The 24,298-nt window shown below is 42.5% G+C and overlaps 1 long non-coding RNA gene across 1 annotated transcript in view; it reads right to left on the reverse strand.

The window, feature by feature from the left end:
* LOC129712079 (uncharacterized) overlaps positions 1-18,740 on the reverse strand; it is a 36,811-nt gene extending 18,071 nt beyond the window's left edge. Inside the window, exon 1 of the long non-coding RNA XR_008725987.1 lies at positions 17,495-18,740. This is a non-coding gene — a long non-coding RNA (uncharacterized LOC129712079). The remainder of the gene's footprint in view (positions 1-17,494) is intronic.
* Between the last annotated feature and the right edge of the window lie 5,558 nt (positions 18,741-24,298).

Genomic DNA, 24,298 nt, shown 5'->3' on the forward strand with positions numbered 1-24,298 from the left:
ACCATGTGTGCCTAATGATATCGGAATCAAGGGATATGGGGAGAAATCAGGAACGGAGTACTGATTTTGGATGATCAGCCATGATCATATTGAATGGCTCGAATGGCCTACACCTGCACCTATTTCTATGTTTCTATATGTGATTGTAAAAATAAGCAACATTCCTGATACACATTGAGCCAAAGATGTACGATGTGCTAAAAAATCTTCCTGCTCCCTGAAAAGTAAAAGATGGCTTGTTTAAAGATTTTTACTTTAATCCAACCCTATTAGAAATAGCTTAAAACTGTATATTTGGGATAAAGAGCAATAAGTAGGTCAAAGTCATTACTGAATACACTTTTTTCATTAAAGAACTTAATGTTGCATTGCAATGGTGTTTTTTTTTAGATTGTACCTTCCCAAAAGGTTTGCATGTAGAACAGTGAACAAATTCAGTCAAAGTTGTTGAGCTTGCAATATCTGACATCCAAAATGCTGGAGACTTTTGTCCACCATAAACAAATGTCATAGTTTGTGTCTTGCTGCTAGAGGGCGGCAACAAAATTCAGTTTGATATGTACTGGTGAGACCAGTTCGGTCGGTTGCTATTGTTGAGACACAAGCAGATGCTGTAATCTTAAGCGAAATACTTGGTGCTAGTGGAACTCAGTGGGTCAGGCAGCATCTGTAGAAGGAATAGACAGGCAATCTTTTGAGTCAGGACTCTTAAGTCTGATTGCCCGATATGCAAGTTGACACTGCTGTAGGATCATCAATGATGAGTGAAGACTCACTCCGAGTAGTTCAGCTGGATACCATTGACGGAGGTGGTATCAGCATGAAAACCTAATCTGGTGAAGTTCTGCAGGTATTAATGCAAATGGAGTGCAAATACAGTTACCTCTCATCACGGCAAGCCATAAATTAAAAAAAGTCAGCTTAATGGTGAGGGAGTAGTTGAGACAACTCAAGTTACTTTAGAAAAATGTTTCAGTGATTTTTTGGAAATAAGTACATATGCAAAGACAGTTAATTGGAGGCCAACCCAGTCTTGTATGCTCTAACGAGTCAGGTTGAGAAGGAAGTGAATACTCAAACAAAATTGCGTGCTGGTGAGAAATAAACAGTGAATGAGCCATGCCAATATGACATTGAAGTGAAGCACATGGGAGTTTTTACAACAAAAGCGGTGTATCTTGGTTTGAATGTTGACACCAATGGTCTGCAACCAATAAAGGAAAATCAAAGCCTGAAAAAATAGCCTAGCTAGATTTATTCATTCCTTGAGATGTGTAATGCCTTTCAGATTCTGCAACCCTGCTAAGAGCACAGAAAAGGGACGTGGAATCGATATTCAACATTGTGAATGTGGTGAGTGGAAGATGAAAAAAATCAGCAAATTATACTACTCTCAAAGAAATACCCGTGAGTCGAAGTTGGGATGTGAATGTGTCAAATTGTAGGGGTAACGCTAGGTGACCTGTGGGAAGATGGGCAAGAAAACCCATCACTATTATCTCTCACTCTCTCACAGGGAGCAAGCACACTGATGCCCTCATCAAGAAGGAAGCATGGAATTATATTCAAAATCAAGAAACCCCATCAGATTTTACTGGGCAGATTTTTATCCCTGGTAACAAATCGTAAGCCACTGGTCATGATATTAGATCCCAAAGCACCAGCACTACAGCATCAAGAGATAAAAGAAATGATGGGCATCAAGTTAAGTCTTAGTGTGGTGAGAAAGGATCTGACAGAACTCCATATTGAACATACAGAAATAGTCGATAATAAAAGCAGTGCTAGATGTTCTGTTTACCGGCTCTACTTGGACAGTGACCTCGAATCATGCGTAATCAAATGCATTCCTTGCTAAAGGCGTAGGAGGAAGCCATCAAATAATCCTTTGCAGTCATGATCAAGGCCTACTAAATTTATTCAGAGAGTACAAGCTGACTTCTGTACTGGTCGACAGTCACTTCCAGCGGATTGAAGTGAAACACATCTGTTCACTTGCCACAACTGAAGGTACAAAAGATGAGTCAGCACATGCACAGCAGAGCTTGCCGGAAGAATTATTTTCTGAAAATGACCCACAGTTTCAGCCAACACTGTTTGCAAACTTATGAAACAGAATGGTATCAAACGTACTCTTGTTACTTCACATTAAGTGTTCAGGGATATTTAGAACTCAGCATGAAATGGCGCTGGGCCAGTTTCTTGCTGAAAGTACAGAATAACTCCTTGCTATGACAGGGTATACACACATCTGAGGAACATTTGACGAAGAGAAGATTGAGAACAAACCTTAGCCTTTTTCAATCAAATTCACTCCATTTTCCTCACTCCATCATTTGATCCCACGCCTCATTCTGGCATGGCCTAGCCATGCCACCCTGTATGTATTAGATACCCTGGTACTATTTGTTTTTAATTCTGGGATTTTCTATAGTGTCCTGGGCAATGTTTACTCCTAATAATTGCTGCAACAAAACAGATTTTCTGGTCATAATAACATTACTCTGTCAAAGAGAATACATCGCACAGATTAGGTGTGACAGTTCCTCATTGACGACAGTGCTGCATTTCTGGCATGAATTGGCTGCACAGCCCTTTGGGCAACCTGAGATCAGGAAAGACATGATGTAAACGGCAGTTCTTGCTCTTCACCCTTGGCACTCCATCTCTTTGACCTTGCTTTTGATCACCCATTGTATTATTTCCTCGCATGATTCTATGGCAGCTTTTCATTGAGATTTATTGATGTGAAACTGTTCACCATATTAAAGCCGCTATGTAAATGCAAGTACCGTGCATTTACCCCAATAGCAAATGAGTGATAGAAGAACAGATATGTAGACAGACTATCAAAAGATTGCAAAGTAACAAAGGTTGTCTTAGTGGGTGACTTTAACTTCCCCAATATGCATTGGGTGTTCCCAGTGCAAAAGGCTTAGACGGGGTAGAATTTGTTAGTTGTATTCAAGAGTTTCTTACATAGAAACATAGAAAATAGGTGCAGGAGTAGGCCATTCGACCCTTCGAGCCTGCACCGCCATTCAATATGATCATGGCTGATCATCCAACTCAGTATCCTGTACCTGCCTTCTCTCCATACCCCCTGATCCCTTTAGCCGCAAGGGCCACATCTAACTCCCTCTTAAATATAGCCAATGAACTGGCCTCAACTACCTTCTGTGGCAGAGAGTTCCAGAGATTTACCACTCTCTGTGTGAAAAATGTTTTTCTCATCTCGGTCCTAAAGGATTTCCCCTTTATCCTTAAACTGTGACCCCTTGTCGTGGACTTCCCCAACATAGGGAACAGTCTTCCTGCATCTAGCCTGTCCAACCCCTTAAGAATTTTGTACGTTTCTATAAGATCCCCCCTCAATCTTCTAAATTCTAGTGAGTACAAGCCGAGTCTATACAGTCTTTCTTCATATGAAAGTCCTGACATCCCAGGAATCAGTCTGGTGAACCTCTGTACTTCCTCTATGGCAAGAATGTCTTTCCTCAGATTTGGAGACCAAACTGTACACAATACTCCAGGTGTGGTCTCTCCAATACCCTGTACAACTGCAGTAGAAGTTCTTCAAACAGTATGTCCAACGATGGTAGGGAACATACTGCATCTTTTGTTGAGAAATGAGCTGGCCAGAGAGCTGGTGTTATATTGGAAAAGCATTTTGGCGATAGTAATCCCAACTCAATAGGTTTTAAGATTAATTTGAATAGGGGGAAGGCTGGGCCTAGCCTGAATGGACTAAATTGAAATGAGCCTACTGAAGTTGAACATTATTAGGCAGGAGCTTGGGAGGGTACGCTGGGATCAATTGTTATTGGGCAAGTCCACATATGACATTAGGGAATCGTTTAAAGACCAGTTGATCAAAGTTCAGCACCAGTATGTTCCGGTTAGAGGGAGCATAAGAATGCAAATTAGGGGAACACTGGACACCCTAAGTGGTTATACATTTGATCAAAAAGAAAAAGAAAGTACATTCAAAATGTAAGAGGCCATAGCCTCAGAATAAAAGGACGTATCTTTAGAAAGGAGATGAGGAGGAAATCCTTTAGTCAGAGGGTGGTGAATCTGTGGAATTCATAGCCATAGACGGCTGTGGAGGCCAAGTCAATGGATATTTTCAAGGCGGAGATTGACAGATTCTTGATTCGTAACGAGGTCAGAGGTTATAGGGAGTAGGTAGGAGAATGAGGTTTGGAGAGCAAGGTTGATCAGCCATGACTGAATGGCGGAGTTGACTTGATGGGCCGAATGGTCTAATCCTGCTCCTAGAAATTATGAACTTATGAACATCAAGATTACAGAGGTTGCGGGCTGTGAGGAAGGATGTCAAGGTATATAGCAGGATACAGATCAGCTATAGAAATGGGTGGAGAAATGGCAGATGGAGTTTAGCGTGAGCAAGTGTGAGGTGTTGCATTTTGGGAGTTCGAATGGAAGGGGAAAATACATGATTAACGGCATGACCTTTAACAGCGTGTATGTATAGGGGGATCTGGGGGTCCACGTCCATAGCTCCCTGAAAGTAGCAACACAAATATATAAAGTGGTAAAGAAGGCATATGGTGCGCTTGCCTTCATTGGTTGTGGCATTGATTATGATGGTCAGGAAGCTACGATACAGCTTCATAGCACTTTGGTTAGGTCGCATTGTGGGAGCATTGTGTGCAGTTCTGGTCGCCCCATTACAGGAAGGATGTGGAGGCTATGGAAAGGCAGCAGAGGAAGTTTACCAGAATGATGCCAAGTTTAGGTGGTATTAGCTATAGCGAGAGGTTGAACAGAATTGGATTGTTTTCTCTGGAACACTGAAGATTGTGGGGGAGACGTGATAGAGGTTTATAAAATGATGTGAGGTAGAGATAGGGTAGACAGTCAGAACCTTTTTCACAGGATGGAAATATCAAATACTAACGGTCATAACTCTAAGTTTAAAGGAGATGTGTAGGGCAGGTTTTTTATACAGAGGATGCGGAGTGCCGGGGATGTGCTGACGGGGCAGCTACAATAGTGGCATTTAAGAGACTTTTAGATGCAGGATTATGGATTATGTGCAGGTGAATAAGAGTTAGCCAGCATTGTGTTCAGCATGGACATTGGGGGCCAAAGGGTCTGTTCCTATGCTGTACTGTTCTATGTTCACGTTATTAGCTTTATGTGGGTGAACAAGTCTATTCTTGCAGAGCCAGACCCAGATAAAGAAAGAGGGTTTGCATAAGGAGAAGCAGCCAGCTGTAGAAATCTTTGCTAAATCATCATGTTATGGATTTAGGGAACACTCCTAACTAGGCTGTATCCCATTGGTAAAATGCAAGATTATACATAGAAACATAGAAACATAGAAATTAGGTGCAGGAGTAGGCCATTCGGCCCTTCGAGCCTGCACCGCCATTCAATATGATCATGGCTGATCATCCAACTCAGTATCCCGTACCTGCCTTCTCTCCATACCCCCTGAGCCACAAGGGCCACATCTAACTCCCTCTTAAATATAGCCAATGAACTGGCCTCAACTACCCTCTGTGGCAGAGAGTTCCAGAGATTCACTACTCTCTGCGTGAAAAAAGTTCTTCTCATCTCGGTTTTAAAAGATTTCCCCTTTATCCTTAAGCTGTGACCCCTTGTCCTGGACTTCCCTAACATCGGGAACAATCCATACATACTTATTATTGGGCCAGTGTAGAACTAGGATCCATAAAAGTGAGCTCATCTGGATCAGACACAAATTGGATGAAACTGGAGAGATAAATGCAACAAACTAGTTATTTTTCATTATTTGCATATTTTTGGGGGGATTTTGGAAATGGAAAACTGAAAATTTGTGGGAGGACAGACACACATTGAGGGCATGTTTATATCTGTGGAGGAAGACAATATTTAAGCAGCACAATAGACTTACTTGTATGTTGCAAATTAATTTCAGTGTAAAAAATGTGATTTTCCATTTTGGCAGAAGACTAAAGAACACATGTATTACATAGATAGGAAGAAACTAAAGGAGGTAGAAGGGCAAAAGGCAAATGACTAAATATAGCAATGCAGGTTGCTAAAGCCATAAAATGCAAGCAAAGCATTAAAGAGGCCTTTAAAATTGCAAAGGGTTGATATAGAAAAAGATGTTTCCATTTGTGGAAAAGTGGAAAACTCTGAGCCATAAATGAAATGACAGTAAATATATCAGCGAATTCAGGATCTTCGTTAAAATAAGGAATTTGCCATCAAAAAGAGTAATTAAGCCGAAGGCATAAGTGCATTTAAGGGAAACTAAATAATCACACGAGGAAAAGGAACGAAGGCCCTGCAGATCGAGTTAGACAGCTAGGTAACCTATTCCCGCACTGTAGGATCTGTCAGGTTGCTGGTACACAAAGTGAATTTCTAGAATCAGCAAAGTTTTGCAGCATCCCATTAAATAATAAATGAGGCCATTAAGGAATTTAAACATGAAGGTGAGAATTTTAATTTGGAAAATGCTGAGCTAATATAATCAAGAGCAAGTGTGGCAGGTGAACTAGATTTTGTACGGGATAAGGTACAAGCAGCAGAATGTTACATAAATTTGAGTTTATAATAGGTAAAGAATAGGCAGGCCACGTGTCTAGCAGTGTGGTGAGGTCTGATTGTAGTAATGGTATGAATGACCAGAAGGTGTGCTGAGGGTAGATGTTAAAGGAGGCAGGGCAAGGTCGTCTTAATGATGCAACTGAGGGGAGGTTAGAATCTCAGTTGAATTAAATTGTACTCATGGTTGCAAATAGTCTGATTCAAGCCTGTGGGGGATGGGTATGGATTCAGGGTTAAGATACAGTGTTTGTTTTCCCTGTGTTAAACTGCAATAACTTGAGGTTTGTCAAGGACAGAACATTGGATATCTTTAACACCTACCACATGGACCAACATTTGGTCTATATTTCCTTATGTGCCTTGACATTGGGTTTTGCCTGTCAGTATTCCTGTGAAGTGCTATACAATGGTGTGATATTAAGGACACTCTATATGAGTGGAAGCTGGGTTGTTGCATTGATAAGACAGCATAGAAGAAAGCTTAATCTATATTTAACTCAAACAGTGCCTGCCTGGAACTGTACTTAATCCACACAGTTCCTGGCTGGCAGTGTTTTAATGGGCATTGTAAGGATAGCCTTGGTCTTTGAATTTCACAAGCTTTCTTTCCATTCTAAGACTCATCAATATAAACGTTCCTACCTACATACATTGCCAAGCCATCAACTCAATACCCATCTTCTTATCGAGTCCACACACAAGATTAGAACGCTCTTTCCTTGACCCATGAGGGGAATAGATGGAGTAGCTCGTCAAAATGTCTTCCCATTATAGTAGAGGTATTTAAATCTAAAGGCCATTGGTTTGAGATAAGAGGTTTAGAGGGGATCTGAGGATGGTCTGGTTTACATCCAGATGGTGGTTGGAATTTGGAACACCATGAGTGTGTGCTGAAGGTGAATACTCTCACAACTTTGGCTTACAAAATCCTTGTCACCCTTTACTTCTGAAACAAGCGCAAATTACAATCAACATCTCAAAGCGCTGGAGAAATACCACCAGCACTCTATATGCAAAATCCTACATGTCCATTGGAAGGCTAGACAAATTAAGGTCAGCATCCTGCCCCAGGAGAATCTCTCCCACATCAAAGCCCTAATCAGGATTACCCAGCCTTATGGGGCTGGCCACATCGTCCACATGCCTGGCATCAGATTCCTGAAAACAATTTACTTTCAGCTCCATTATGGGGGAGAGATTTCAAAGATAACAAAGGAACACTTCAAGGATATTCTCAAAGTCTCTACAAACACATTCACTGATCTCATGGGAATCTCTGGCCTATGACTGTGAGCAGGAGCGCCTCAAGTCTCTATGAAGGGCAAGGGTGGAGGTCACTTGCAAGTAATGAAGGAATATGCAATCTAAAAACAAGAACTCACTTGCACTATCAAGTACCACCTGAACCACTTGTAACAAAGTCCGCAGATCCTGCATTGAAACCACAGGTTTGAACCTGCAGTCAGGTTAGGACCCACAGAAACGGAATTAAAACAGGTTATTCTTCACCTGGGGGACTTGGGACTTCCACACTCCACCTGTACGTGGATAAATAGCTTCCTGTCGGGTCGCAGCCAGAGAGTCAGAGTGGGCCATCATACATCCACGGCCCTCAGCCTCAGTACCGGCTCTCCACAGGGCTGCGTACTGAGCCCTCTGCTCTACACCATCTACACACATGACTGCACCCCCGCCCACCACAGCAACACCATTGTCAAATTTGCGGATGACACTACGGTGGTGGGACTCATCTCCGGGGGGGACGAGTACGCCTACCGGGATGAGGTGGAGCAGCTGACAGTGTGGTGTGAAGAAAATAACCTGCTCCTCAACACCTTAAAGACAAAGGAATTAATAATAGACTTTAGGAAGTAATGAAGTGATTTAGGTTATTTGGAAAAATGGGCTGAAAGATGGCAGATGGAGTTTAATGCTGATAAATGTGAGGTGCTACACCTTGGCAGAACAAATCAAAATAGGACGTACGTGGTAAATGGTAGGGAATTGAAGAATACAGTTGAACAGAGGGATCTGGGTATAACCGTGCATAGTTTCCTTGAAGGTGGAATCTCATATAGATAGGGTGGTAAAGAAAGCTTTTGGTATGCTAGCCTTTATAAATCAGAGCATTGAGTATAGAAGCTGGGATGTAATGTTAAAATTGTACAAGGCATTGGTGAGACCAAATCTGGAGTATGGTGTACATTTTTGGTCGCCCAATTATAGGAAGGATGTCAACAAAATAGAGAGAGTACAGAGGAGATTTACTAGAATGTTGCCTGGGTTTCAACAACTAAGTTACAGAGATAGGTTGAATAAGTTAGGTCTTTATTCTCTGGAGCGCAGAAGGTTAAGGGGGGGACCTGATAGAGGTCTTTAAAATGATGAGAGGGATAGACAGAGTTGATGTGGACAAGCTTTTCCCTTTGAGAATAGGGAAGATTCAAACAAGAGGACATGACTTCAGAATTAAGGGACAGAAGTTTAGGGGTAATATGAGGGAGAACTTCTTTACTCAGAGAGTGGTAGCGGTGTGGAATGAGCTTCCAGTGGAAGTGGTGGAGGCAGGTTCATTGGTATCATTTAAAAATAAATTGGATAGGCATATGGATGAGAAGGGAATGGAGGGTTATGGTATGAGTGCAGGCAGGTGGGACTAAGGGGAAAAAAAATTTGTTCGGCACGGACTTGTAGGGCCAAGATGGCCTGTTTCCGTGCTGTAATTGTTATATGGTTATATGGTTATATAGGAAGAATAAAACGGACATGGTACCATTGACTATCAGAGGGGATTGTGTGGAGAGGGTGGCGGATTTCCGCTTCCTGGGAATCCATATTGAGGAGGACCTGACGTGGAGCGTGCACACCTCTGCGCTGCTGAAAAAGGTCCAGCAGAGACTGCACTTCCTGAGGGTGCTCAGGAAGAATAACATCACTCAGAGACTGCTGCTGTCCTTTTATCGGTGCTCCATTGAGAGCATACTAACATACTGTGTATGCGTGTGGTACACCAGCTGCACAGCGGCTCAGAGGAAAGCGCTCCAGAGGGCCATTGACAACGCCCAGAGGATTGTCGGCTGCCCTCTCCTTACCTTGGAGGACTTACACAGTTCCCGCTGCACCAAAAAATCCCAGAGTATCATAAAGGACATTTCCCACCCCGGACACTCCCTGTTTGAACTGTTGCCGTCAGGCAGACGGTACAGATCTACAAGGACAAGGACGAACAGACTAAAAAACAGTTTTTACCCCACTGCTATAAAAGCACTAAATGTAGCCGCCAAGGAACGCAGGGGCGAGACATACTAAGGGACTGTGGTACACTGTGAAATCGACAGAAGGATGGAGGGTTGGGTGTTTATGCGTGCTATTTTCGTGATATTTATTTTAGTTGTTTATCTTTTAATATTTTACCTTGTATGTATCGTTAGCTTTTAGAAATGTTTGAATGGTGCACTGACTGGCTGACATTTTTAAATTTCGTTGTACATGGTTCATGTTACAATGACAATAAAGAAACTATTCTATTCTATTCTCAAAGGACTGTTTATGGAGAATAGTTTCAATCTTAAAACACAGAAGCCGAACATTTGGCTTAATTGGTCGATGGGAGTATTACTCCCCTGCGATGAGCCTTCTCCCTCTCCTCTTCCACTCACACTATCGGCATCTCTTACACGCTCTTTCTCTCCCATGTGTTCAGCTTAAAAAGATCGATGCGAACCACTGCAACTGCTCCATGAACGGCAAATTCCACATTCAGTAGGTTTGAGAATTTGGCTCTTTTCTCATCCCTCTCCTTCCCACCCAGAATGTAAACTCTGATTATATGATTTCCTTTTCTATTGCATTGAACAGAGATGATGTCACATGGAAGAACACCCACGTTAGACCACCAGGGTACCAGAGCCTTTTAACTGTTTACTTCCATCGCCTTCCATTCATCCCTCTCCTGAGTGCCAGATTCTCAGGATTTTTCCGGAGACTATGTTTTAATTTCAAATCATGTTTTACGTTGAGTTTCCTGTTTAAACTGATGCCCGCGATTCTATTCCTGTTGCTTCAGCCTGCTACAGGATTAGTGTTCTCAGCTCGACACAAAATGCTGGAGGAACTTCTGGAGAGAAGGAATGGGTTGAGACCCTTCTTCATTCATTCTCTGCAGAGACGCTGCCTGTCCCGCTGGGTTACTCCAGCATTTTGTGTTTATCTTCGGTGTTGACCAGCATCTGGTGGTCCTTCCTACACATAGTGTCCTCAGGTGTTCAGTGGGGTTAGGAAGCTTTTCAAACTGGAGCTATCACTTGGAGCAAAGCTAAATACACAACACTGCAGAATTAATCTTGCTCTCAAAGTCATGGGCGGCACAAGGACAGCACAGTGGCACAGCTGGTAAAGCCACTGCCTCACAGCGCCGGAGACCCGGGTTCAATCCTGACCTCAGGAGCTGTTGGTGTTGAGTTTGCATGTTCTCCCTGTGGCCACATGGGTTGCGTTTCCCCCGGCTGCTCTGGTTTTCTCCCACAGACAAAAAACGTGCATTGGCCTCTGTAAATGACCCTATTGTGTGGGTGAACGGTAGAATCGACAGGAGGTATTGACAATGAGGGATACAATTAGATTAGATTACTCTAGGATTAGAGGAAATGGGTGGTTGATGGTCAGCATGGTCTAGGTGGGGTGAAGGGTCTGTTTCCATATTGTATCTCTCTATCTATTTCTATCTCACAGCTATTATGGACCTTGGAGTCTAAAGAACTAATCCTAAATACAATCATGTGTTGCTGATAGATATTCAGCGACCACTGGTGGATATTTAGAAGGTGTGTGCAGTGTGTGTCCTTGTCCAATTTTGGTTCTATGCTGGGGTTGTATCAGTAGTTGTGTGTAAGTGTGTAACTGGCCATGAAGATCTGCTGTTCGACACAAAAATATGGAGTAACTGAGCGGGTCAGACAGCATCTCTGGAGAAAAGGAACAGGTGACCTTTCGGGTCGAGACCCTTCTTCAGACTGACTTGTTGTGAATTAGAAAGTGCAATGTTCACAAAGACTGAGGAGGAGGACAAGTATTAACAACATAAAAGGGAATTACAATCACTGGTGAATTCTCTGTTCCCAATAACAACCCAAATATCTTTATGAGAGGAAAACCACATCAGGGTCGACATCCAGCAATTACAGCGTAAGGCACACATGTTCACAAAGGTGGTCTGGTGAATAGATTAGAGATTTCTACCCTTCCTCTCCCCACCATCACAGGGAGTGAGAGCTGGAACAGAATAAACCTCAAGCAGACAAAGTGGAGCCAAGAATACTCTGGCTATAAATTGAGACTGTTGAATGAGAGAACAAGGGGAACTTGCATTATGGAAATAACTTTAACTTTTTCTTTCTGACCCTTAACCCCTCCCCAACATCTTCATTTTCTCATAATGCTTCTTCGAAGTCACCAGACCATTTGCAAAAGGAGACTTACATTTATATGGTATTTTTCACAACCTCTGAATGTAAAAACTGTGCAGAGTTGATGAAATGATGTTGATAGAACACAAACGCTGAAGTAACTCGGCGGGTCAGGCAGCATCGCTGGAGAGCATGGAACGCTGGGTCAGGACCCTTCTTCGTCTGAAATGACGCCCATCCATGTCATCCAGAGATGATGCCTGGTCTGCTGAGTTGCTCCAGTACCTGCCGTTCCTTGTGTCTCCAAATGATATTGATAAGTGGTTGCCATTGGGATAGAGGAAGTGGGGCAATCAATATGAATGCAGCAAGATCTCATAGACAGCAACATGTCGGAATATTGATAATCCTGGGAACTCCAGGTAATCTGTATTTGATGAATGATAAATATTAATTCAGGCCTTTAAAGAGTAGTCTACTGTTCGGTAAAATATTGATGTGGCATCTTATACAACAACCTGAATTGGCAAAGAACCTTTATTTTACTCTCATCTCCAGCAACTCAGAGGCAAGAGGGAGACACAAGGAACTGCAGATGACTAATACACAAAGTGCTGGAGGAACTCAGTGGTTCAGGCAGCATCTGTGGAAGGAATGGACAAACGAGGTTTAGGGTCAGAAACCATCAGAAGAGACAAGAGTGCTACCCACCCATCCGCTGCTGATAGGTAGGTTAAAATTATGTTCTCAAATCTCACCAAATTATAAATTAAAGTACCCTCTGAGCTTGAAGAAATTCCTAATTTGGTTTCATGCCAGAATTTTCACACAGTCAATTTTCATCAGTTCTGTGTCCGGTTATTGACACTCCTTGCACTCTGATTCCATTCTGACCCGAAGATAATGAAATTAGGGGTATGTGTAGGAATTTAGAATTGCCAGAATTTGGAGGGTCAAGGGCATGAATCCTTAATATTGTGTGAAAACATGTGGGCCCTCCTTAACCTCATGTCATGTGTTTGCTTGTGGGATTCTCGAGGGTCCCCATCTCCCCACCTCGCACCCTTGCTTAAACAACCACCAAGTGCAAATAAGAATTTTACTTTCCCAACCCTACTCCAGTATTCGGTTAGTTGCTGTTCAGATGTTCCTCATTCCTATTTATCTGCCACAGAAGGCAGTGGAGGCCAAATCACAGGATGTTCTCAAGAGAGAGTTAAGCCCCTGTCCCACTTAGCAAACCTGAACGGAAACCTCTGGAGACTTTGCGCCCCACCCAAGGTTTCCGTGCAGTTCCCGGAGGTTTTTGTCAGACTCCCTACCTGCTTCCACTACCTGCAAACTCCGGCAACCACCTGCAACCTCCGGGAACCGCACGGAAACCTTGGGTGGGGCGTAAAGTCTCCATGAGGTTTCCGTTCAGGTTTCCTAAGTGGGACAGGGGCATTAGATTTAGCTCTTATGGCTAACAGAATCAAGGGATATGGAGAAAAAGCTAGAACGGGGTACTGATTTTGGAAGATCAGCCATGATCATATTGAATGGCTCGAAGGGCCGAATGGCCTACTCCTGCACCTATTTTCTATGTTTTCTATCTGCCTGCTTCTTATTCGTATTAACCTTACCCAACACAAATCCATCCCTCCATCTCATTCTTGAAAGTTCCAATATAACTTCTGAATTCACTGCATTTTTGAGAAAGAGTATTTGTGATTTCTTCTATTCTCAATGTGAAAACTGATTTGACTCTAGTTCTAATTTTAAGAGGTTATGTCCCCTTGTACTGAGCTCCCACATTGGAGGGAATTTGTTTTTCTTTATCTACCCCCTATCAAATGTATTAAATCATTGTGAGCAGTTTAATCAGGTCACCCCTGAATCTTCAAAATTCAAGGATACGCAGTAAGTTTGTCCAGCTAATCCTGGGAATTGAATTAAATTGGAAGTGTATCTGTGTGGAACACCAAGGTATTGGCATGTTGTTCCCCATGAAGAGCATCAACAACAACAATTCCTAACCCAACACCAATTTATATTTATACAGCAGTTTAAGCAAAGTAAATCATTTAAAGGAGCTGCATTATCAAATAAAATCCTAAACCTGTCCAGCTAAGGATGGATGATTAAAAGCTTGTTCAAGGAGGTAGGTTTCAAGGGGCATCTTAAAGGAAGCAGGAATGTTTAAGTGGGCAATTCCAGGGCTAAGGGCTTGACGACTAAAGGCACAGCCAACAATGATTGAGCAACTGAAACCAGTTCTGACTCTTGCCTCTGGGTCAAAAGGTTCTTGTACTTCAGCCGCTAATCCACAGTGACAGCCATGTGCGCTACCAGAGAGCACTGCACTGTCGAGTGAGAGGTATCTAACTGCACCTGTGTAAATGGACTGCATAGATTTGCACCTCAATCAACATCAACATTTGCCCATCATCACACTGGAGATTGGGGGACTTTGCACTGCACCAATTGGAAGACTGCTTTTAGTATTACAAAAGTGATTCAACTTCAGAAATATTCTGGCAGTATAGAACTTTGGGTCCATTGAAGATGGCAAAGGTGCTCTGGAAATACAACTCTTTCGTTGCTGTCTTTTTGCTAAGCTCAGCGATTTTCAAAATGTTCTGGCACATCTGACATGCTCTTATCCTTAGAGTCCAGAATTGCTAAATTTATGCATGGTAAGAAGGTGGCTTGCCTGATGCTAATTAAGTAGCAGGAAAAAAAATATGCCCTTCAAACTGTACGATATCTGGTTATGACTGTTTGTCCCCAGTTCAAACAATGTCCCCTGCAGTGTTAAGGGCATCATACGGGGTCGTCAAAATGCTTCTTTCTACTGCAAATAGCTGCTTAATAAAATTAAAATGCATCAAACATTGCATAGTACCAAAGGATAATGAACTCTGCAGTTGCATTTGAAGTGTCAATTTAATATTTATGGAGGATAAAATCTAAAAACTGGCATCAGTGAACTAGAGGCAGAATCTAAAATTCGGTTAAAATTATTCCAAGAAGCTCATTTCATCGTCCTTGCAAAGAAAGATGGCTGTGCACCACACCTCCCAGACATCCATGATAAGCTGTACTCAGTCATCAGTGGGTAAACTCTGGCAACCACTTCATACAGATGAAGATCGCATGAACAGAAAATGTCCTTCAAAGAGTTGAAGCACGGAAACAGGGTCTTCATCCCAACTTGTCCAGGCTGACCAAGTTGCCCAACTGAAGATAGTTACAAAATGCTGGAGTAACTCAGTGGAACAGGCAGCGTCTCTGGATGGAAGGGGTGGGTGACGTTTCAGGTCGAGATCCTACTTCACACTGAGACCTACTTGTCTGAGACCATTTGTGTCTATCTTCGGTGTAAACAAGCATCTGCAGTTCCCTCCGACTCAAGTTGCCATACTGACCTGATTCCACTTGCCTGCGCCTGGACCATATCCTTCCAAACAGTGTTTGCAGCAGCATCACAGGCACATAAGCTCAGACAACAAGCAGAATATTTTATTTTTACATAAATTATTATTTGAGAGTGAAAAGAAAAAAACGATGGAAAACAAGATATTTGTGCAAAAACACAATTAGAAACAAGTTTGTGGTACTGCAAAAGATGGTAGGGTGAGGTTGGTTCAAGAATATGAAGGTTGCCGGGAAGCAGCTGATCCTGAACCTTGTGGTGTGCAATTTCACGATTCTGTACCCTCTGCCCGAGCAGCAAGAAGAGGGCTCAGCCTGGATGGTGGGGATGGCTGTGTGATGGACTGTGGCTGTGTCCACCATTCTCTGCACCCTCGGGTGTTCCTGTGCATTGGAATTACTTTACCAGGCCATGATGTAACCAGTCAGGCTACTGTCTACAGCGCTTCTATTGATGTCCGTTAGTGCTAAATCTTCTTAAACTCCTCAGTTGTGTGCATTAATGATGAAACTCTTCAAGGATGTTCTAAGAGAATCTTTGAATCTCTTTTTCTCTCCTCATGACCGTTACCACTGCATGATCATTTACACTCAGTCAACTCTCCGTAGAGTGGCTGTTTTGTCTTTCTGTCAAGAGACATTCTTGTGACATGTCCTGCCCACCTGATCTATGATTCTTTCAGAATGTGTAAACGCTGGGGAGGTTTGTCTGGAACTCAATCTGCGTGTCTGGAATTTTGTCTTCCCACTTAAAGTATTCTGTGCAAGCAGGACATGTGGAAGTGGTTAAGCCGTCTGATTATGTAAAATGTAAATAAAATGGTCGGCATGGACATGGTGGGCCAAAGGGCCTGTTTCTATGCTGTATGTCGAGTCCTTGGGAAAATACGTTATTGCCTTACATAGCTGCAGCTCAGAGAAGAGCCCTTAAACGCTATGCTAAGCACCATATGAGGCAATCCTTTCCACCAACGGAGGCACAAGAGGAACTAGCAAGTTTCAAATGAAATATTTATTTTCTCAACCAGTGTTTCAATTGGCTGAGAACAAAGCTCGAATCTTCAGATCCGGTCTGGGCTGTCTGCTGAAGTTCAGTCTTTCGTGTTTGGTGGGACTTCATATGATTCTCATTGTGCAATTACATTCCTGAGAGTTGTTAGTCAGAAACTTGACTGAGGCTCAGAGACTCTGTTATATCTGCATTATCTTGCCTGCGTCCCAGGCTGCTTGATCAGACAGCAAAGTGCTTTCTTTGGTCTCTCGATCTCTCCTTTTGTTGTGGTTTCAGAATTCTGAGCCCAAGAGCAATCCTGCATCTAAATTACGACAAGCTGACAGTCTTTAAGTTGTCTCCAAGATTGTTGTAATTTGGAAAAAGCTTGTAGTGCAGATTCAGCTGTGTTAAATAACTGATTTTTTTTTTTTCTTTGTTTCTGGTTTTTTAATGCATGGAGTCCCACAACAATGAACGAGACCATTTGGACTATAGTACCTGTGGCACTTTTTCAAGTAATCTCAAGGCACTACCCTTTCAACATACTGTACCTCTGCAATTATTTTCATTCTCATAGATTTATTCAATTCCCCATTGAAAGTTATTATTGAATCCGCTTCCACCACCGATGAATTCCAGATCATAATGACTTGCAGTGTGGAAAAAAAAATTCAACTCCCCTCTGGTTCTTTAGGCAATTATCTTAAACCTGTGTCCTTTAGTTATTGACCCCTGTCAGTGGAAACGTGATTTTGTGCGACTTTATTATATCTTCTCTTAATCTTCTGTTTCCCAGTCCCCCAACTGTACCATCACATACAGTATTCCACATACACACACATTCCATGCAGTTTACACATTATATTTTTGTTTTGCTGTATTTTTCTCAATGTCATTCGTAAAGCCGCCAACTATTAGGTATTAAGCATTGCCTCCATTCCCCATACCAACCCACAACGTTGGCACAGGGGAGAGTTGCTGCCTTTCAGTGCCAGGGACCCAGGTTCGATCCTGACCACGGGTGCTATCCATATAGAGTTTGTACATTCTCCCCATGACTCAAATTTCACTGTACCTTAATTGGTATATGTGACAATAAACTGACCTTGAAACCTTGATCGTGTGGGTTTTCTCCGGGTGCTCCAGTTTCCTCCTACACTCCAAAGACGTAGATTGATCGGCTTACTTGATTTGTATACTTGGTATTTAATTGTCCCTAGTGTGTGTGGGATAGTGTTAGTGTACGGGGATCGCTGGTCGGCGTGGACTCCGTGGGCCGAAGGGCTTGTTTCCACGCCGTATCTCTACATTAAACTAAACTAAACGTCGCCTATCCCTTCCCTCCACAGATGTTGCTTGACCCGCTGAGATCCTCCAGCATTTTGTGTTTTACACAAGGCTGCAGCATCTGCAGTTTCTCGTGACTCCCATTTGCTCACAACTGAGTCTCGATGAACTGTTGTCAAAGCCCAACCCTACGTCTCACAGAGTGACCACATGAATACCTCATTCCTAATCCAGGTGCCCCGAGGCCAGATTTAATGACTCTTCCACAGCCCCAGCTGAGGTAACACTGGCACCACAATTATGTCTCAGAAAGGTCACAATTGAAAGTATTGTTTAACAAAGCATAACACACATGCACATACACACACGCATTTAAAAAAAATGTTTGTGAAGCACTGCATCAGATGTCAACTGTGGCTAAGGGGGAATAGAGTAGTGCTCTTACCTCTGAGCCCAGGGTTTATGGGATTAAGCCCCAGTCCAGATTTAAAATCAGTCTCTCAGAGAGATGTCTCACCTCGTGGATTTTATTATTTCTAAGAAGAGCAGCGCACGCAGCCTTGGTGCATTACCCAATATTTATACCACTACCAACTTTGCCCAAACCAGAGATTATTTAGTCAATATAATATTTCTGCATGTTGAACTCTGCCGGGCTCTGTGTTCCATGCACATGTGTTATCAAGCTGCCCAGAGAATGGGTTAACAGGTTCTTTTCAACATCTATTAAGGGCTGCTTCCTGATTTCATTTTTTTCCCCCGTAGCATAGCAGCAGCCTCTTCGTGGAGTGCATCTGGGCAGATCCAGGCGAGCAGCTGAGCCTTGCGAATGGGTCCTTGCCTAAGTCAGTGGCAGATGGATGGGGGTTTTCTGCATTCAACTCATTTAGTTAATGTCTAATCTATCAGCTATAGGGGAGATTGCTCAGTCCGTGTGTGTGTGTGCGTGCATATTGCTTTGAATACAGCCTATACACCAAAGGGAAAGTGTGTTATTGGAGGATAGAAACAAGCAAACAATTCTGGGTTTTTTTTTTAAATTGAAGATTGAAGCTTTAACAGGTCAACAGTGAACATTTTTTTATAAAAGTATAACGGTTCTTATAAATATAAAAGAGATGGGGGATTTAAGGAAAGAACTTTTGTTTTCAAAGGTTTGAAAGTTATTTCATTGTCACGTGTACCAATTAAGGTACAGTGATATGTGAATTACCATACAGCCATACAGAAAAAAAAGCAACAAGACATATAACTACATACTAGTTAACAGAAACATCCACCACAGCGGATTCCCCACATTCCTCACTGTGATGGAAGGCAAAAAAGTCCAACCTTGTTCCTGCGGACTTGTCTGGTAATGATCACATTCTTTGCCCATTTGTTATTGCTCCTGAACTGAGCAGATAGTTATGAGTCAACCACACTGGTGGGTCTGGACTCACAGTTAGTCCAGACTGGATAAGGACAGCAGGTTTCTTTCCCTGAGGGATGTTCATGAACCAGATGGGTGTATACAACAATACGGTGGTTTCACCGCCACCATTATTGAGGCAAGCGTTTTGTTTGGATTTCAGATTTATTTAATTATTTGACTTGAAACGCCCAGCTGCCAAGATGGGATTTGAACTTATGTCCAGAGGTTTAACTGCTAGTCTAGTGACTTGACCATGCACCGCTGTGCCCACTTGCATTTACATTCACAACTTCCGGATATTGCAAAACATTAAAGACGACAATTTTCCATAGTAGAAAATGTTTACACAGCAAGATCCCAGGACCAACCCCAAATAATCTGGTTGAGTGATTGAAAGAAGAAGCCAAATTAATTAGAAGGAATTCTCCTTCTCTTACAATCATGATTCCATATGACAACCAACAGGACTTCAGTTTGATCAGTGCAACACTCCCTTAGTACTGCACTCTGGTTTTTGCACCAAGTCACCAGAAAGGGATGAGCTCACAACCTTCTAACTCAAAAGGAAGAGCAGTACTAACTGAGTAATAACAATCTCATAACTTTAAAGGGTTCAGAATTTACGTTTTTTCAGAAGTGATTGTAAACTGATGAAGTACATGTGATTCCGGTTATTTTATTGTAGGTAAAAGCAGAGAGGTATATCGCTAACGATGTGCAAATCACCAGTTGAACTATGAATCCAGCTTTGGGTTCTCTGAAAAGGGAGGAGTGGTCCCATTTACAGGCTACCTTTCTGGACATTCCAATGTGCTGGCAAACAATTACGTTGTGAAGTAAAATGGCTGTGGTGCCTTACATCCAGAACCTCCAGGTACAGGAGGCAAGTGTGTAACTGACTGTGTCAGAGTTGAAAATGTAATAGGAAGGATGTCAAGACCATAGAGACAGTGGGAGAAAAATAGGTCTGAAATGTGAGGCTTTAATTATGAGCAGAAACTGTGGTGCTTTTCATTAGTGCGGAGCGAGTTGAGAAAAGATTTGTCAGATGCCCTTATTCAGGAGCAGTTTGAATAAGGTAAGTAAGAACTGTCTAATGTAATCCCACATCCCAGCATCTTCCCATTAACCCTGCAAATTACTCCTCTTCAAATACATCTCCAATTCTTTTTAAAAGTTCCTATGGGCTCTGATTTGACTATTCTTTCAAATCATGCACATCAGAGCAACTCTTTGTGCTAAAAAATATTTTGCCTATAATTGTTTTATCAATTATTTTATCATTATCTCCTATAGTTACCAATGGAGTCACCTATAGAAACAGTCTCTCTGATTGCTCTAGCAAAATACTTCCCGATTTTGAATACCCCAATTAAATTTTCCTTTAACCTTCTCTGCTCTAAGGAGAGCAATCACCGTTTATCCAGACTCTCCTTATCCTTGCTATCAACCAGGTAAGCACTTCTGAGCCATTTCAAGTTATTGACAGTGTGTCTAAAATATAACATCCCAGAATTGAACATTAAGTTCCTAACACTTCCAATAAATTATAATAAATCTAAGTAAGTAAAAACAAAAACATGCACTTATTTATTTTGAAGCTACTGTGATATGCTTCTGTTCATTGCTTGAAACAGTGTCCCAGTGATCAGGGTGATCTTGGAATGGTGCCACACTAGGGCTTTATGGTGCTCCCTCTGCAACAAGGCAAGTCAATAAAATGCTTGAATCACAATAACAAGAGAAGACTCCTCATTTCTTGTAAGATGCCTGTTTCCAGAAATGGAAAAAAGTCATAAATAATTCCTACTGGCTTTGTAAAACAGGTATTTACCCTAGACACAAGGAACAGTAGATGCTGGTGTACAAAAAAAAAGACACAAAGTGCTGGAGTAACTCAGTGGGTCAGGCAGCATCTCTGGAGGTACATGGATAGATGACTTTTTGGATCGGGACCTTTCTTCAAATTGATTGTAGTAGGGGAGAGAAAGCTGGAAGTGAAATGGGGGCAGGACAAAGCCAGGCAAATAATAGGTGAGTGGGATTTGAAAGGCAGATGGGCAGACAAAAACTAGACATAGACAATAGGTGCAGGAGTAGGCCATTCGGCCCTTCGATCCAGCACTGCCTTTCAATGTGATCATGGCTGATCATCCACATTCAGTACCCCGTTCCTGCCTTCTCCCCATATCCCCTGACTCCGCTATCTTTAAGAGCCCTATCTAGCTCCCTCTTGAAAGTATCCAGAGAACCGGCTTCCACCGCCCTCTGAGGCAGAGAATTCCACAGGCTCACAACTCTCTGTGTTGAAAAGTGTTTCCTCATCTCCGTTCTAAATGGCTTACCCCTTATTCTTAAACTATGGACCCTGGTTCTGGACTCCCCCAACATTGGGAACATGTTTCCTGCCTCTAGCATGTCCAAACCCTTAAAAATCTTATAAAAATTAGAGATTAAAAGAAGACAAAAGGCTGCAAGATAAGGAGAGGAGAGGTGGAAAGTGAAACCAGAGGAAAGGGTATAGGTGGAAGGGGACCCTGGGAAGGGGAAAGGAAAAGGGTGCTGGGATAGTAGGAGAAATGAGTATGCTTCAAGGGGGGGGGGGGGGCATGGAAGAGAGATGGGGGGGGGGGGGGGGGGGGGGGGAGGGGAGGTATTTGGTGGTTAGTTACCTAAAATTGGAGAATTCAGTGTTCATACTGTTAGGTTGTAGGCTACCCAAGCAGAATATGAAGGGCTGTTCCTCCAGTCTATGTGGCGTCTTTCAGGCAATGGAGGTGGCCCAAGACAGAAGATGCTTCTCTTCACACTTCTCCTCTTTTTCACATTCCACCCTTCTCTCTCCTTCCCTCACATCCTTTTTGTTTTCTTTTCATCTCCAGCCTTTGTCAACCGATCACCCAATCAAACCCCCTCACCTATATCTTCAGTCTAATGAAAGGTCCTTACCTGAAATGTCACCTATTCATGTTCTCCAGAGATGCGGCCTAATCTGCTGAGTTACTCCAGCACTTTGTGTCAGATATTTATCCTGCTCGTTTTTCCTTTGCCAAGGAAGTTCAGCGATATCTTTATGATTCACAGTTTAGGAGTACTTTTGCTGGGCACGGCACTTCATGGAGGGTGTCAAGGGATGAGAAGGGAAGAGATCTACAAGCTTAAATCCTTTCAATTACTTGGAGGTAATACACCTTACAAAGGTTTAGGCTTTCCTTTCAATCTTCAACTGTAAATTCTGTGATTGCCATGGCATGCATAACCCACAAAAGAGTGAAATACACTTGTTAACGTCAAAGGTGGAACCGAACTGCACAGGAATAGGCCCTATGGTCTACCATGTCTGTGCTGATCATGTTGCCAATTTAAACTGCACATGATCTCTGTACTTGCATTTCCTGCCGGTTAATGTGTTTGTCTAATTACTGCTTAAACATTGCTATCGTTTCTGCTGCTACCTCTCCCCCCGGCAGCACATTCCAGCCACGTACCACTCTGTACAAAAATACTTGCCTCGTAAATCTTCTTTAAACAATCCCCTTCTCACCTTCTTGCCGCATCTACCCTGTGAAAATGACTTTGACTCTCTACCCTATCTATGCCTATTTACTGCCATCAGGTTGCCCCTCAGTCTCTGGTGCTCCAGGGACAATAATCTAAATTTGTCCAACTCTCCTTATAGTTAATAGTGTGGGGCGTAGGTCCAGAAATGAAAGCGAGAAGCCAGGTGTTTCGGGAGGTACCTTTTATTATGTCCTTCTTGGTATCAGAGGAGTCCATAGACTCTAATAATCCATGTAACATCTTGGTGAACCCTTTCTACATCCTCACCCAAAGCCTCCACATTCTTCTAGTTTAGGATTTGGCCATTGAACACGGTTTCTCAATAATAGAGGTTGTTGAGCGATTTCAATGTTGACTGTGGACAAATATATAAAAATTAGTCTCCTTGTTTGAATTGGTGTCGCCAATACGAATTAAAAGAATACTTAGAAGTTGAATCTCAGAATCTCTCACTTCCATCTTCCCAGGGTTGTCAGTGGTTATGGGGAGGAGAATGGGGTTAGGAGGGAGAGATAAATCAGCCATGATTGAATGGCGGAGTAGACCTGATGGGCCGCATGGCCTAATTCTTCTCCTATCACTTATGACCTTATGACTCACACAGTCGTCTATCCATGATTGCCAATATGTTGAGGATATTTGTTTCAGGGTTCACATCTTTATCATTGGCTCCTAGCCGAGATTAATTCTTAATTCCTGCAGACTCCAGGGATTACTGCAGAAATTCTCAAAGAGTAAAGGAAATGAAGGGGTGAAATTAATAGGGAAATTGAGAAAGTGAAAAGAGAATTGAAAAATAATTTTAAGTGAAATAAAACCCCTAAAATGATTTAAACATTCGAGCCCTTCATGTTAGAAGATAACTAACTTATCTGAGCAGAGGATGTGCCTAAACATCTTGAAGAGTACATTGTGGCCAATTTCACATCAGAGATTTGTTGCTGTTGTAACTACAGAGGACGGGTGTGAAATATTAAATGGCTTGGTAAGGAACTTTAATTAATTAGTCATCTTCGAAGTGGGTGAATGTCGAAGCCCAGGTGAAATATGTACCACGATGTTAAAGAAGCAACAGCAAAATTGTAGGGAACCAGGTTCCTTTCTGTTTCCACCTATCACCCGTCCTCCTTTGTATACAAACCCCAGCCTTCTCCTCCCCACCTTGTTCTACCCTGCCTATCGTCCCTCAGTCCTCCTCTGTCCACCTATCACTGACTGGCCCCTCTTTCATCCCTCCTCCTATTCTCATTTTACTAGCGATATTCCCTCTCCACTCGCAGTCTTGCTGCAGGGACCCAAAATGTTATTAATTCCTTCCCAAAGGAAAGGAGTAAGAGCTTGGGTAGTGCTTTCCTAAGTGGTGCAGACTCAAAGCAATAAATAACCTTCATCCACTGTAAAATGTTTGCAATCTTAAAGAATTGGTGACCAAGTATTAATATGGATATGGATAATATTAGTATAGATGACAACATCCAATACTGCCCTTCATTCAACTTTCAACTGTATCTAAATGTTCAAAATGCCAGTCTGAGATCAAGTAGTGGATGAGTTGGGTGTGATGGCCTAAGTCCTGAATTTCAATCCCTCAGTTTTGCAATCATAATCTCTATCCTTCTCTCATTAATTGTCTTGAGACTGAACCTG

This window comes from Leucoraja erinacea, chromosome 31 (assembly GCF_028641065.1).
Source record: "Leucoraja erinacea ecotype New England chromosome 31, Leri_hhj_1, whole genome shotgun sequence".
NCBI lineage: Eukaryota > Metazoa > Chordata > Chondrichthyes > Rajiformes > Rajidae > Leucoraja > Leucoraja erinaceus.